This window comes from Cervus elaphus, chromosome X (genome assembly GCF_910594005.1).
Source record: "Cervus elaphus chromosome X, mCerEla1.1, whole genome shotgun sequence".
Taxonomy (NCBI): Eukaryota; Metazoa; Chordata; class Mammalia; order Artiodactyla; family Cervidae; genus Cervus; species Cervus elaphus.
In genome coordinates this window covers 58852695-58866290 of record NC_057848.1, presented here as the reverse complement: position 1 = coordinate 58866290, position 13596 = coordinate 58852695, and positions in this window count along the sequence as shown.

The following is a 13596-nucleotide window of genomic DNA, read 5'->3' as shown; positions in this document are numbered from 1 at the left end:
GCTTCTCAGATCAGGGATCGAACTTGTCTTCTACATTAGCAGGCAGGTTCTGTACTACTGAGCTACCAGGAAAGCCCCAGAAATTCATTTTCTGACAGTTTTGAAGGCTGGAAGTCCAAGAGTAAGGTGTCAGCAGATCAGATTTCTCCTGAAGCCTCTCTCCTTGGCTTGTAGATGGTGGTCTCTATCCTGAATCTTCAGGTGGCACCTTCCCTGTGCATGCCCAGTCCTGTGTCCCTTTATGTCTCCAAACTTCCTCTTCTTAAAAGAACCACAGTCAGAATGAATTAGGGCCCACTCATATGACCTCATTTAATCTTAATTACCTTTGTAAAGTCCATATCTTCGAACAGAAGCACATTCAAAAGTGCTAGGGTTAGGGCCTCAACATGTGAATTTGGAGGGGGACACAAAATTCAGCCTATGACAGAGAGTAATGAGCATATTCATCACTTAGATTTGTAAACTTTCTGTTAAGAAGGAAAGCAGTGTTTTTACCAGGCTCAAGCAAACAATTACAGGCAAAAAACAAATAGGTGGAACTTTAACTGCTGTCTTAATTTGGGAGAGACCTTTCATGAGTTCCTTGGGATCTCAGGTCAGGATGGGAGGATCACCTGCAATAATACCAGCCTTGCCTTTCAGTAAATCTTAGCTCTATTGTATTAAATCATGAAATGCAGAAATGCTAAGGACCTAACAGAAGCAGAAGAGATTAAGAAGAAGTGGCAAGAATACACAGAAGAACTATACAAAAAAGGTGTTTATGACCCAGATAATCAGGATCGTGTGATCACTCACCTAGAACCAGACATCCTGGAATTCAAAGTCAAGTGGGCCTTAGGAAGCATCACTACAAGGCTAGTGGAGGTGATGGAATTCCAGCTGAGTTATTTCAATCTTAAAAGATGATGCTGTGAAAGTGCTGCACTCAATATGACAGCAATTTTTGAAAACTCAGCAGTGGCCACAGGACTGGAAAAGGTCAGTTTTCATTCCAATCCCAAAGAAGGGCAATGCCAAGGAATGTTCAAACTACTGCATAATTAGGCTTATTTCACATAATAAGGTAATGCTCAAAATGCTCAAAATCCTTCAAGCTAGGCTTCAACAGTATGTGAACCAAGAACTTCTAGATGTATAAGCTGGATTCAGAAAAGGCAGAAGAACCAGAGATCAAGTGACCAACATCTGTTGGATCATAGAAAAAGCAAGAGAATTCTAGAAAAACATTTACTTCTGCTTCATTGACCATGTTATAAAGCCTTTGACTGTGTGGATCCCAACAAACTGTGGGAAATTCTTAAAGAGATGGGAATACCAGACCACCTTCTTTGCCTCCTGAGAAACCTGTATGCAGGTCAAGAAGCAACAGTTAGAACTTGACATGGAACAATGGACTGGTTCAAAATTGAGAACAGAGCATATCAAGGCTGTATATTGTCACCCTGCTTATTTAACTTCTATGCAGAGTACATCATGTAAAATGCCGGGCTGGAGGAAGCCTGAGCTGTAATCAAGATTTCCGGGAGAAATATCAATAACCTCAGAAATGCAGATGACACCACCCTTGTGGTAGAAAGTGAAGAGGAACTAAAGAGCCTCTTGATGAAAGTGAAAGAGGAGAGTGAAAAAGCTGGTTTGAAACTCAACATTCAAAAAATGAAGATCATGGCATTCGGTCCCATAACTTCATGGCAAATAGATTGGGAAACAATGGAAACAGTGATGGATTTTATTTTCTTGGGTTCCAAAGTCACTACAGATGGTGCTGCAACCATGAAACTAAAAGACACTTCCTCCTTGGAAGAAAAGCTATGACCAACGTAGACAGCATGGTAAAAAGCAGAGACATTACTTTACTGACAAAGGTCCATCTAGTCAAGGCTATGGTTTTTCCAGTAGTCATGTATGGATGTGACAGTTGGACAAGAAAAGACTGGGTGCTGAGAATTGATGCTAGCCCAGCTCCTCCTGGGCTAGATTGTGCTCTCTCTGTGTGTTCCAGCCCCCTTGCGCTCTGTGGTTTGCACCCACTGACCTCACTTCTTCAAGTTGCCTGCCAGGGCCCTGGTGCAGAGGGATGCTGTCACTTAGCTGAGTCTCATGGTGAGTCAGAGGACTAAAGAGGTCAACAGGTTCTGGGCTTAAATCTTGTCGCTATGATTTAACTACCTGTTACCTTGGCTTCCTCATCTGTTAAGTGGGTGTATATAGTATATTCAAATCTATAGGAACCACTCAGTATGTGTAATTTGCTTAGCATAGCATCTGGACCCATGAGTTCAGTTCAGTTGCTCGGTCATGTCCAACTCTGCAGTCCCATGAACTGCAAAACACCAGGCTTCCCTGTCCATCACCAACTCCTGGGGCTTGTTCAAATTCATGTCAATCGAGTCAGTGATGCCACTGAAGCATCTCATCCTCTGTCACCCCCTTCTCCTCCTGCCTTCAATGTTTCCCATCATCAGGGTTTTTTCCCAGTGAGTCAGTTCTCTGCATTAGGAGCCAAAGTATTGGAGCTTCAGCTTCAGCATCAGTCTTTCCAATGAATATTCAGGACTGATTTCTTTTAGGTTGGACTGGTTGGATCTCCTTGCAGTCCAAGGAACTCTCAAGAGTTTTCTCCAACACCACAGTTCAAAAGCATCAATTCTTCGGCCTTCAGCCTTCTTTTTGATCCAATTCTCACATCCATACATGACTACTTGAAAAACCATAAGTTTGTCTAGACAGGTCTATGTCGGCAAAGTAATGTCTCTGCTTTTTAATATGCTGTCTAGTTTGGTCATAGCTTTTCTTCCAAGGAGCAAGTGCCTTTTAACTTCATGGCTGCAGTCACCATCTGCAGTGATTTTGGAGTCCAAGAAAATAAAGTCTCTCACTGTTTCCCTTGTTTCTCCATCTATTTGCCATGAAGTGATGGGACCAGATGCCATGATCTTAGTTTTTTGAATTTTGAGTTTTAAGCCACGTTTTTCACTCTCCTCTTTCATCAAGAGACTCCTCAGTTCCTCTTTGCTTTCTGTTATAAGGGTGGTGTCATCTGCATATCTGAGGTTATTGATATTCCTCCCACCAATGTTGCTATGCCAGCTGCTTAAAAACAGTCCCCAGAACCCCAAAGGGACATAATAGTGGCCTGGAGACAAGGTGGCATGGAGCACTTTTTTCTGACCTTGTCAGCCAATGGTAAGTCCCAAAAGCAGATAAAAGACCCGAGCATAATTTTCCTGGTTCTCTGCCCCATAACATCTTTGTGCACCAAATTTATCCCAGCCTTTCAACTCATGGAACCCTCCCTGTTGTCCTAGCAACTGTGCAGTTACTACATCCAGCATATAGATGTGAAAACTGAGGCTGGAAAAGGGTCATCACTGGCTCAAGATCTAAAGCCCTGGCCTCTGAGCCATGACACCACAATGTCAAGGACAAACCAAGGCAAGGACACTGATCTGGGCTGCTCAGCCCTGTGCTGTGAGACTGATGGCCAAATGCCCTCATGGGTAAGCAAGGTACCTGGAGGGTCACTGGGGCACAGAAGCTGGGGTGGGCAAGCAAGTGACAGCTTGCAGATCATGGGCTGACAGAAAACCACAGTTTTGCTCAGGAAAAACATGGCCTTTGCAATTTAGGGTCCAGGTTAATCCTAAGAATCTGGTAAGCTACCAAGCATGCAGCAAGTGAGGCTAGGGTGCCACTCCCTAAAGGCAGGTTTCCATCTTGTCCAAAGTTAACACACAGACTTCTTTGAGACAGAGGGAGCCACCCAGCAGGGCAAGCAGCACCAGCAGCAGCGCAATGGCCTTTCCCCTCATCTCCTCTACCTGCATTTCCTACCGGTGCCTGAGAAGTATGCTATGAAAGCAAGTCAACCAGCTGAGCCTAATGCTGCTGAGCTTCCGGTGTCATTCCCTGTATCTCAAAACCAGAGACTGCTGAATCACATTAACACTCCAGAATTGTGTGGGTGGACCCAGGTTTTCTGGGGCTGTACTTGGAGACCACACAGGGCTCCAGATATCCTGAAACAAGACAGTGGACAGGTTTCCAGAATTACAAATTAGTGAATACACGTGCTTGCCAAGGGTCCTTCCTTATTTTAGCTCTAGGTTCCACCCATTTTTACCACAGAAGACCATGGTTGGTACCAAAAGATTCCACATCCTGGAGCAGTTTGGCAGATGGTGGGGTGTGTCGTCATCCAGGTTGACCTGGGGCTGGCCCTCAGTCCTGCCTGCCCCAGGAAGGGCATCCCTGCAGGCTGAAGGCTGGAGGAAGGTAACACATCCAGTACCCCTGGGCCTCCATCAGTCCTCTGAAAATGTTGGCTTTTATTGGGGCTAGGATCACTTGTTCCTAATGCTTTTGTCCAAAAGCCTTGGTGGCCACGAGAGTCAAGGGATTTAGAAATCATTAATAGGGACACAGAGATCATCAACACCCAGGCAGGGGCTGGCAAACACCCTGACATGGCTTCAGTGAACCATGTGACTGTTAATACCAAGTGGGCTACATAGAGAAAATTCGGGACACTATAAATAGCTTCTTGGTATCATTCACTTTTGGTGTGACTACCAAAAGGATTTCGGTCAAGCTGGTGAAAACACTTGGCTGCTGAAGTATTCTGGGTGACGGAATGGTGGAAAGCAGATCATGGGCCTGGGGCAGCAGGCAGATGTTGACTCCTGCACAGTTTAGGGAAGAGGCTCCCAGCTTTATGGATTCCTGGTCCTGGTACAGCCCCCAGTTCACAAAGCCTGTCAGTTTGACTCAGCTCACACTGCCTCTGTCTCCGGGGGCCACTACATACATCTTTGCTCAAAATCCACTGATGGCCCTCAAGTCCCAACCCAGGCCACATCCAATAAGACCTTTGGGACTGGAGGCCAATGGTGTCCATGTTCTCCTCCTTTCCTAATTGGAGGCTCTTCCCTGTCTCCCTGTCTCCCAGCTGCAGGCTTCAAGGAACACGCCTGCATTCCCACTCATTCTGGGGAAAGCTCTTGGAAAAAGAGATGCCTCTTCAAACACTATTTGTACTAGGTAATTTCTGGTTTACAGATTGCTTTCGTGTGAGTCATCCTGTGACTTCTCACTCCCATCAGATACACCAACAAATAGGATTACTCCTAATGGGGACATTTCATCCTGTGCTCATCCTTCAGATAAAGAAATGGAGACTCAGAGAGGGTGTGATTTGCTGCGACTCAACACTCTGGCAGTGGTGGTGCTGTGGATCAATCCAGGTTTGAGATGGCAGAGCAGAGTGTTTGCTTCCTCCGCCACTGCCTCTGTGGAGGACCAGAGCCTGCCCAGCCTACCTGGGTAGTGTTGCACATACCTGCATGCAGCCTTGCCTCTGCTGGCAATGGATGAAACTTCACAGCACAGCAAAGTCTCTAGGAATCCTTTACCAAAATTCCCCCTGGGGACTTGAACAGATGGTGTCAGGCTGGGGACCCTCCACAAACTCACCTGCTCCAGCTACACACCTGGGTTCAGTTAGTTCCATGGGTCTGACCCTTCTGGGGGCCTTCCCCCCATTTCCCAGTCGAGGAGACCCTCTTCACTCCAAGCCCCAGCCCACAGGGCCCTCCAGTCTGAAAAGCCCTCCATGGTCCCTCAGTGTGAGTCAGGGGTTGGCTCCCCACTCCTCATGCTCCCCAACCTCTGCCTCGTTTCAGGCTCTGCACTTTACAGGTCTGCCTGAAAGATGCACTCCAGCCTCCCACCCTCCAGCCCTGAGTGATGCAGGGTGAGTGGACAGCTTACACCCTGCATGGTGGAGGAGTTTCTTGCAAGATGGGTGTCCTTGGACTTGAATGCACTTTGCCTTGTGAGGTCTGGCACCCCGACCTGCCCTCTCCCATCAGGCTGTGCTTACAGCAGGGCTAGCAGATGGCCAGGTGGCCAGTGCACTGGAAGCAGTTCTCCTGCTCAATCCAGCAGTTGTCTGATGGAAAAGATGCCAAGAGCCCCTCCCACCAAGCTGCATGCAGGGCAGAGTATGGTGCCACCCAAGCAAAGGCACTTGGAGTCCTGTGTGTACACACAGCCACCACTCAGGCACCAATTCCTGGTTTCAGTTCTCCTGCTCAGTCAGTAGCGATCACGAGGCCTCAGGCACTATGAGGGCCTGACCACCAGGGCCCACTTGTGGACACCTCCAATGCCTGTCCATGCTCTGTATCTCCCGATGGGCTGGCAGGAACTGTCAGGTCAACATCGCAGGTGAAGGGATGCTCTGCCCAACCCTGCCTGCTCCCTGTCCCCTTGGTGGTAGGTCCCCAGCCAGACTCTGGCACCAACTACCACCCCCGCTCCTGCAACTTGTGGGAACAGCCTCACGAAGGACCCATCCCAAGAAGGCTGGCTCTGGAGTGGTCTGAGGAGAGGTGGTGAGATGGGGCCTTGGTACAGGGTTGATGTCCCCTGCCGCACTGGTTATGAGGACCCATCCTGGGGATAGTCAGGGTGCACTCAGCCCTGGGCTCAAGGACACAGTCCAGCTGCTAGAACTTTCGCTGGGCTAGCAGGGGGAGAGGAATTTCCTGGCAAGTGAGAAGATCCAAGCTTGTGGAACTTGGGAGGAATAGAGGGGAGTGACTTCTTTGCTTTGCTGTCCACAGGGGGATGACCAGCTTAGGGTTAAGAACAGTAAGAACCAAGTGGGGGGCAGGGTCTCCCCAGTAGCTGACAAAGCTTCAAGCAGTGGACAAACATCAGCCCAGGATTCGACAGGAGTGGCTGAATCTCAAGGACACTGAATGTTCTGCCAAGGCAGGCCTGACCCGCTGGCATTGGAGGTCCTCTTGGAAAACATGCATCCCTGACACGAGGGCCAGGGAGACCAGGAGGCAGGCCCCAGAAGACTGGGACATCTGAGACATCTGTGAACTTCTGAGCCTGCAGCAGCAGCCAACCCACCCCATCCCATAAAGACCTGGTGTCCCCCCCCCACCACCAAGGGAGCAAACGGGACTGGAGTCCTCCCTCACAGGTCCCCTCCATCCCAGGAAGCAGGGGAGCTGGCTGCCCCGATCTATGGCAGGACCCACAGAACTACCAGTAGGAGAACCAAGGAACCACAGGAAGAGTTGGTCACCTACTGCCCAGCCGCCAAGCAGAGCGAAGTCACCACACAACAGAGGCCAGGCTGGCCGGGCCTGGTGATGGAGGAGACTGACGACACCCACTCCCCCTGTCCCCACTGCTCAGGGACTGCAGCAGAGATCATGGGGTTTCACTGAGCAGCCAGGAGCCAGGGACCATGATCAGGGTTTCTGCCACCCAGGAGTCCAGACTCACAGAGCAGGGCAGGTGGTGAGTAAAACACGGCTTCCAGGAGGCTCGATAGGTGGGCAAATGACCAAGGTACAGTTCAAAATGACACTGAGGCCAAGGGCAGGCACCCCAGTAAACAGGTCTAGATCCCTCATCCAGGTTCAGCCCCCAAGCCAGTTCTCAGGTCTGGAACTGAGGAACAGGGTTGGGGCGGGGCCCTGGGAGAAGGATGCTGCCACACCACAGCAAACAGACATGTGAATGACCCCAGCCCCTCCCAACAGGACCTTGGGCTCTGTGTTGGTGACTCCACACAGGGCGGTGGGACCATCAGAGGGGTGGAGGTTGCCAGATTGGGTCAACTTGACAGTGATGTGAGAGGCCCAGTTAACTCTGACTCTGCAGCTGCTTCAGGAGGACCCTCTGGGCTGGGGTTTCTGAGCACAGGGAGTCAAGGGGCAAGGGACGTGGGGCCAGTCCCAATGATTCATCCATCGGTCTTGAGCTGGGAGAGCCTGGAATGCAGTATCCCCCAGAGCCAGGTGCAGGGCTTGGTGAGATATCTGTTGAGGAGTCCTTCAGAACCTGGGGGAACATGTGATGTGAGGGAAAGATGGTAAGCCCAAACAGAAACCCTGCATGAACTCCAGTAAGTAAAAGAAATGCACAGAAAAAGAAGGGGGATACTCGCCCCGCTCACGAACTGGAGAACCTTCTCACTCCTGGGGGCACCTCATGGGCGTCCTCTGCTCCTGACTCCTCACACCCTCTCTGCGCTTGGCCAAGTCACCAGGGTGGGCATGCAAGTACTCAAAGGGTAGCTGGACGGGGCTCCCGCCCAGAGCACAAGAGTCCACTCACTGAAGTCCTCTCACCATGGGTATGGGATGGCAATGTGCACTCCAGACCACCTACCCTGTTCATTGATCTCACAAACAAAACAGCTGGACCCATTCAGTGGGCTGCAGCCTGGTTTCCAGAAGCTCCCTCCAGCGGTGGGGGGCCTGGTGCCTGGGTAGTGGCCAACCTGGATGGAAGAGCATGTAGACCCCAGAGCTTGGGAATGATGGACACGTGCAAACCAGCATCTCCCAAGCCTGGGTCAGACGTGATATAAAGGCCTGTGATGTGAATGTGAGTAGGGCAGCGCCAGAGGGTCACAGAAGCTCCTGAGGTCTACCTGGGTGGTATCCCATCCTCTGGGCTGGCAGCACCCGAGTAGCAGCAGCAGAGTGGCCCCCTGTCCACAGGTCCCATGTGTGCCATGTCCTCTCAAAGAACTGCAGCGGAACTGAGATGAAATCAGAAACACGTCCGGTTCTCAGGCTGGCCCCTTGATCTGGGCCATATGGAGAGGGGCTCAGCCAACAGGAGCTGCCCTTGGGATAGAGGGGAAGGCTGGCCAACCTCCTGGACCTACACGGCTGCCCCTGAATTTGTCTGGCATGTGGGAGTCCAAGGCCCAGAACTAAAGCTAGCCAAGGTCCGAAGGGCTGACATGGATGTGAAGGAGCCCTCTCTCACGGGCAGAGTGCTGGATGCCAGGGAAGCGTCACCTCGGAGACTGTTTGCCACAGATGCCAAGCCTGGGGGTGGATGGCAACCCCCAGACAGAGATCCTGAGGGACACACACTGACCTCTGGGCACTTAATGGTTCCAAGAGACCAAGCGAACACTGAGTCCGTTGCTAGCCGCAAACAGAAGAGGACGAATCTGAAACACAAACAACCAGGGTGGGATAAGCACCCAGACCCCAAAAGAAGTGTCCGCAACTCGGCATAAAAAGGACACATAGCTCAATGGAGAGGTGGGCAACAGGCATTTCAGAGAGGAAACCACATCGGCCAAGGAGGACATGAGGGAAACCGAGAATCTGGGTTGAGTCCATCCCAGGTCAGTGCTGCCTACAAACGCACAGCAGGAGAAAAGTGGAACCCTCACCAAGCCTCAGAGACCCAGGTGGGGTGGGAGGCAGCACTCCCCATGGCTTGGTCTGCACATCTTGGCACGTGAGGAGAGCTGGGTTCAGCAGCAGGGAAGGGATGGGTATGGAGAAATGCCACAGAGCAGGTCCTCACAGCTGCCCTCATCAGCAACCACATGTCATAGGTCTCCAGTTTACTGGGCAAGGTCTTGTTTGAAACCAGGATTCGGGAAGAACAGCAGCAGCCCACCCACCGTTCACAGGACTCTCCCTCATGATGTGAAACCAATAGCAGGAGGTTCTGGTATTGGTTCTGGGGTGTCTGGAGGCAGCTGGCAACCATACTTAGGGTGAAGAGCAGGGTGCCAGCATGAGGGAGTTGGGTGTGGTGATCACTCGGGTCCCTACAGTGCTGAGGCCTCAAATCCAGGAGGCAGCCTTTGCCCCTCAACTTGTGGCTGGAAGGCTTATGCAAGGAGAGAGCAGGCTGCTCGCTGGAAGAGAAAGTTCTGCTTTAATTCAACATTCCCATGGCAGCAGTTCTGTGGGTACCCAGCTAATGGGAACCAGTGAGATACCAACCCTGCCTTCCTGGGACTCAGTGACCCTCAGGGCGTCCACATTCGTGCACATCAACCACAGCCTGGGAGGACGAGGGGGGCAAAGGTGGCAGCAGGAAGATGCAGGGTGCCCCAGAACTCCCAGATGAGAGGACCTGACACTCAGGCGGACAGAGAAAGGGATGTTACAGTTGTGCCTGGAAGGAGGACAACAGGTTTTCAAGACAAGAGGAGCCAGTGGTCCAGGGGCGGGAACTGCATGAGCTGAAGTGTGGGGTCCCATATGTGCTCTGCACAGACCACAGGGCCAGCACAGCCCCCCGGAGTGCTGGGTGATGAAGAAGGAGACCTGGGACCACCGGAAGCCACAACCCCCCCGACCAGGGCAACACAGACAGGTTGGGGCTTAAACAGGAGAGGGCTTGGCTGCACTTTCAATCTGGGGTTGACAAGGACAGATGTGTGTGCAGTGTGACACAGAACCGATGGTGTGCAATACCAGCTGTAGGAGAAGAAACAAGAGGGATCCAGTCCAGTGGGGAGCCTAGGCTGATGGCACCGGCCCCTGGCCATGAGGTCTGAGCTCAGCTATACCAGTGGGAACATGAAGAGGAGCATTTACTCTGATCAGGCACTTGGGAGGCAGGGACACAGCAGGGAAGGCGGTGGTCAGGAACAGAGTCAGGTAGCTACCCTGGGTGGGCTGAGCTCTGAGACGAGAGGAAGAGGACAGGAAACAGTTTTGAAGGCAAAGCTGCCTTTCTCTGGGACATCTGAGGTCCCAAGGGCAGCAGGAAACACAGTGAGGATTTTCCTTGTCATCTGCAAAAAAACAAAAACAAAAACACACACACAAGGACTGTTACTCAGCACTGGGCCAGCAGTCCCAGGGTGGCTTGGAGGGGAGCCGGCCCAGGCTTTCAGCCCAGAGATGGGGAACTCCGCCCAGAGGCCGCACCTCCCCCCGCTTACCTGGCCCCTGGGGTCCACTCTGAACCACAGATGCAGTCCCTGAGGACACTGGGTTGCAGTCACTTTGACTCTTGCTGAGTCTTGCAGACTGGACGCCTATGGCAAGGGCTCAAAAGGGCACAGTCTGGCCTCTGCCATGGAGCTGGACATGCCCAGCCTCCGTGGGTTCCCCAGGCCCACAGCTCCATCCCTGTCAGCTCTGCTCCACTCCCCTGGTGGCTCTGCCCCAGCCGCACTCCAGCCCCACCTCACCCTGCTGGTGGCTCCACCCCACCCCGCCCCAGGCCCGCCCAGAAGCTCCTCCTCACCCAGTTCTTTCCCACACTTCAGCCCCTTACTCCTTGCCCTGCTCCTCCCACCTGTGCCCCTCTCTTCTGCCAGGCCACTCACTTCCTGGTCCTCCTCCAGGTCCCGCTCCAGGTTGCAGGTCTCGAGGCTCCTCCTGGCCTGGCCTTCCGGATGCCTCAATTCGTGGCAGCTCCTATTTCTTTTCCTAGTGGACAGGGCCGGGGAGAGAATGCGCTTTTGTTAGCACACGCGTGTTTGTCTAAATGCGTACCTGCATGCATAAGTGGATACGGGAAGCCATACACACCCGAAAAGAGGGGCTGCAGGGTTTGTGGGTGCGGCGCGGTTAAGGCCAGCCACTGAAACCTGTCAGCAGTCTCGGGTCCCAGTGGTAGACCAATGTCCTGCCGACTTGCCACAGCCCAGCCATCCCAAAGTGGCCCGCTACTCACGGCTTGCAGGAAGGCAGGGCCTGCTTTGTGCGCAGACAGTACCTCCAGGCAGGGGTTTCCAGGCTCTGTGACCAGGAGCATCTGCCAGGCAGCCAAGCCGCACTTTCTGGCCCCCTCCACAGCCACCGTCCCCGCCCACCATCCTTCCATGTGTGCATCCCAGCGATGCCCTGGGACACATGAGAAGACACCTGCAGACCTGCCCTAAGCTTCCTGCTCCGCCCCCGGACTGTGACCTCACTGGAGCCCCACCTGCCCGCGGCGAGCCGCCCAGACCCGGGCTTGACCCTCCAGGGCTCAGCTGCTTGTCCGAGGTTCCCCTCCTGGTGGGGCCCAAACATGAGACCATGGAGGACAGCCGACTGACTGTGGCGGCTCCCAGATCCTTCCAGAGTGGCAGTGTGAGGGGAGGAGTCATTTTTTCTTCTTCCTTGCAGGGTCTCCTGGGCTGTAAATCACCTTCACTCCTGGGGGATGGGTTTCTTTGCTGTGGGCAGAGGCATCCTGGGGCCCCTGTCCCAGCCACGTGAGGACAGGCCAGCTGCTGTGATGAGCAGTACCCACCCTGGAGGAACTTGCATGTGTGTTTCTTATCAGTTGGGCCCTCCTGGGTCCCCATGGTCTCAGGCGCCTGCTGAGGAGACCATGGTAGTTTGTTGTCCAGCACTGCTGTCTTGTCACAGGAGATTTTCTCCCTGTTCTTCTGGTCCTCGTTCAGATGAAGATGCCCAGACAAGCAGGTGGAAGAGTGTTTTCTCCTCTGGCCACCAAGTAGGCACCCTCTGCTTTGAGAGGTAGGAGCACTTGCAGCCCCTTCTTGCTCAGGGATCCCACCCACACAGTTGAGATTCCTTGGCACCCAGGAGGAAGAGGTTGGGTTGGCTGAGACACTGAATGGCGGAAACTGGGCAAGCCTGGGATCCAGTCAAATACCCCAGTAGAAGACAGCAATTGCCATGCCCCAGGGGTCAACCAGGCTCCCTGATAATTAACCCAGACCCAGTGAAGAGAGTGACCCTTTGTCACCCAGCAGATGGGCAATGGTTCAGCCAAATGATGATGCTCAGGGCCAGCTAGTGCATGAGGACATGGCACCCTTGCCTGTGGTTGGGGGAGTGGACACGAGGGAGCCTTTGCAGAAGATCATTTGCTGGTGTGTGTCAGCACCTCGGGTGTGTGCCCTGTTCCCCGGGCCTCCTCCTGCATGGCTCTTCAGTGAGTGTGTGGTCACGTCAAGGGGCAGAATGAGTTTTCCCTTCCCTTCCATCAGGAGAGAAGCATCAGTAACTTGTGGGACCCCCGACACTGGGAGGTGTAAACAGACCCCGTGTAAGGGTGGAAACAGATATATGAAGATGTGCAGATGCGGAGGAGTGTGCCCGAGGTGCTGGGAGTGGAGAAGCCATTCCCCTACTCCCCCTTTTCCCCTGCAGAGAGATATCTCGACAGGGCTGACCCTCTGTCTTCATTTGCCGGGAGTCACATCAGGATCGTACCGGATGGCTCAAACTATGAACCGTGTTGGTTCAGGAGGCCGGCAGCTGAGGTCGGGGTGTCAGCTGACGTTGGCTCTCATGAGGGCTATGGGGAGAGTCTGTCCCATCTCTTCCCCATTGTTTCCAGGGCACTGTTGGCCATGGTGGATGTGTATGGGCTTGGAGAGCTCCACCTTCCTCTTCATCCCAGTTCTGTGTGCCTGTCTGTCTCTAACTGTCCTTTGTATGGGGACAGCCATCCTGTTAGAGGAAGGTTCATCCTAATGAGCTCACTTGATCTCCATCAGCTCTGTGAAGACCTTTACTTTGTCTGTAAGGTCACGTTGAGGTACTTGGGATTGAGACTCCAGCACCTGACTCTGAGGGGACATGATGTGACTCTTCACACCCTACAAAGGCTCTGAGGTAGGGACACATGGAATGTTCTAAGGATGGAAGGATGGCCTTTATAGCTACTGGGGATGAATCCAGGGGCAAGGAGAGCAGGCCACCAGGGTAGGAGCCGGATCATGTGGGGCCTTTGGGCCTGTGAGAACTGTGACCCTTCTGTGCTCAGGGAAGGTTCTAGACCCAGGAGGTTCTAGGCTGGGTTCTTCTGGGACCTCATCCCTGTCCT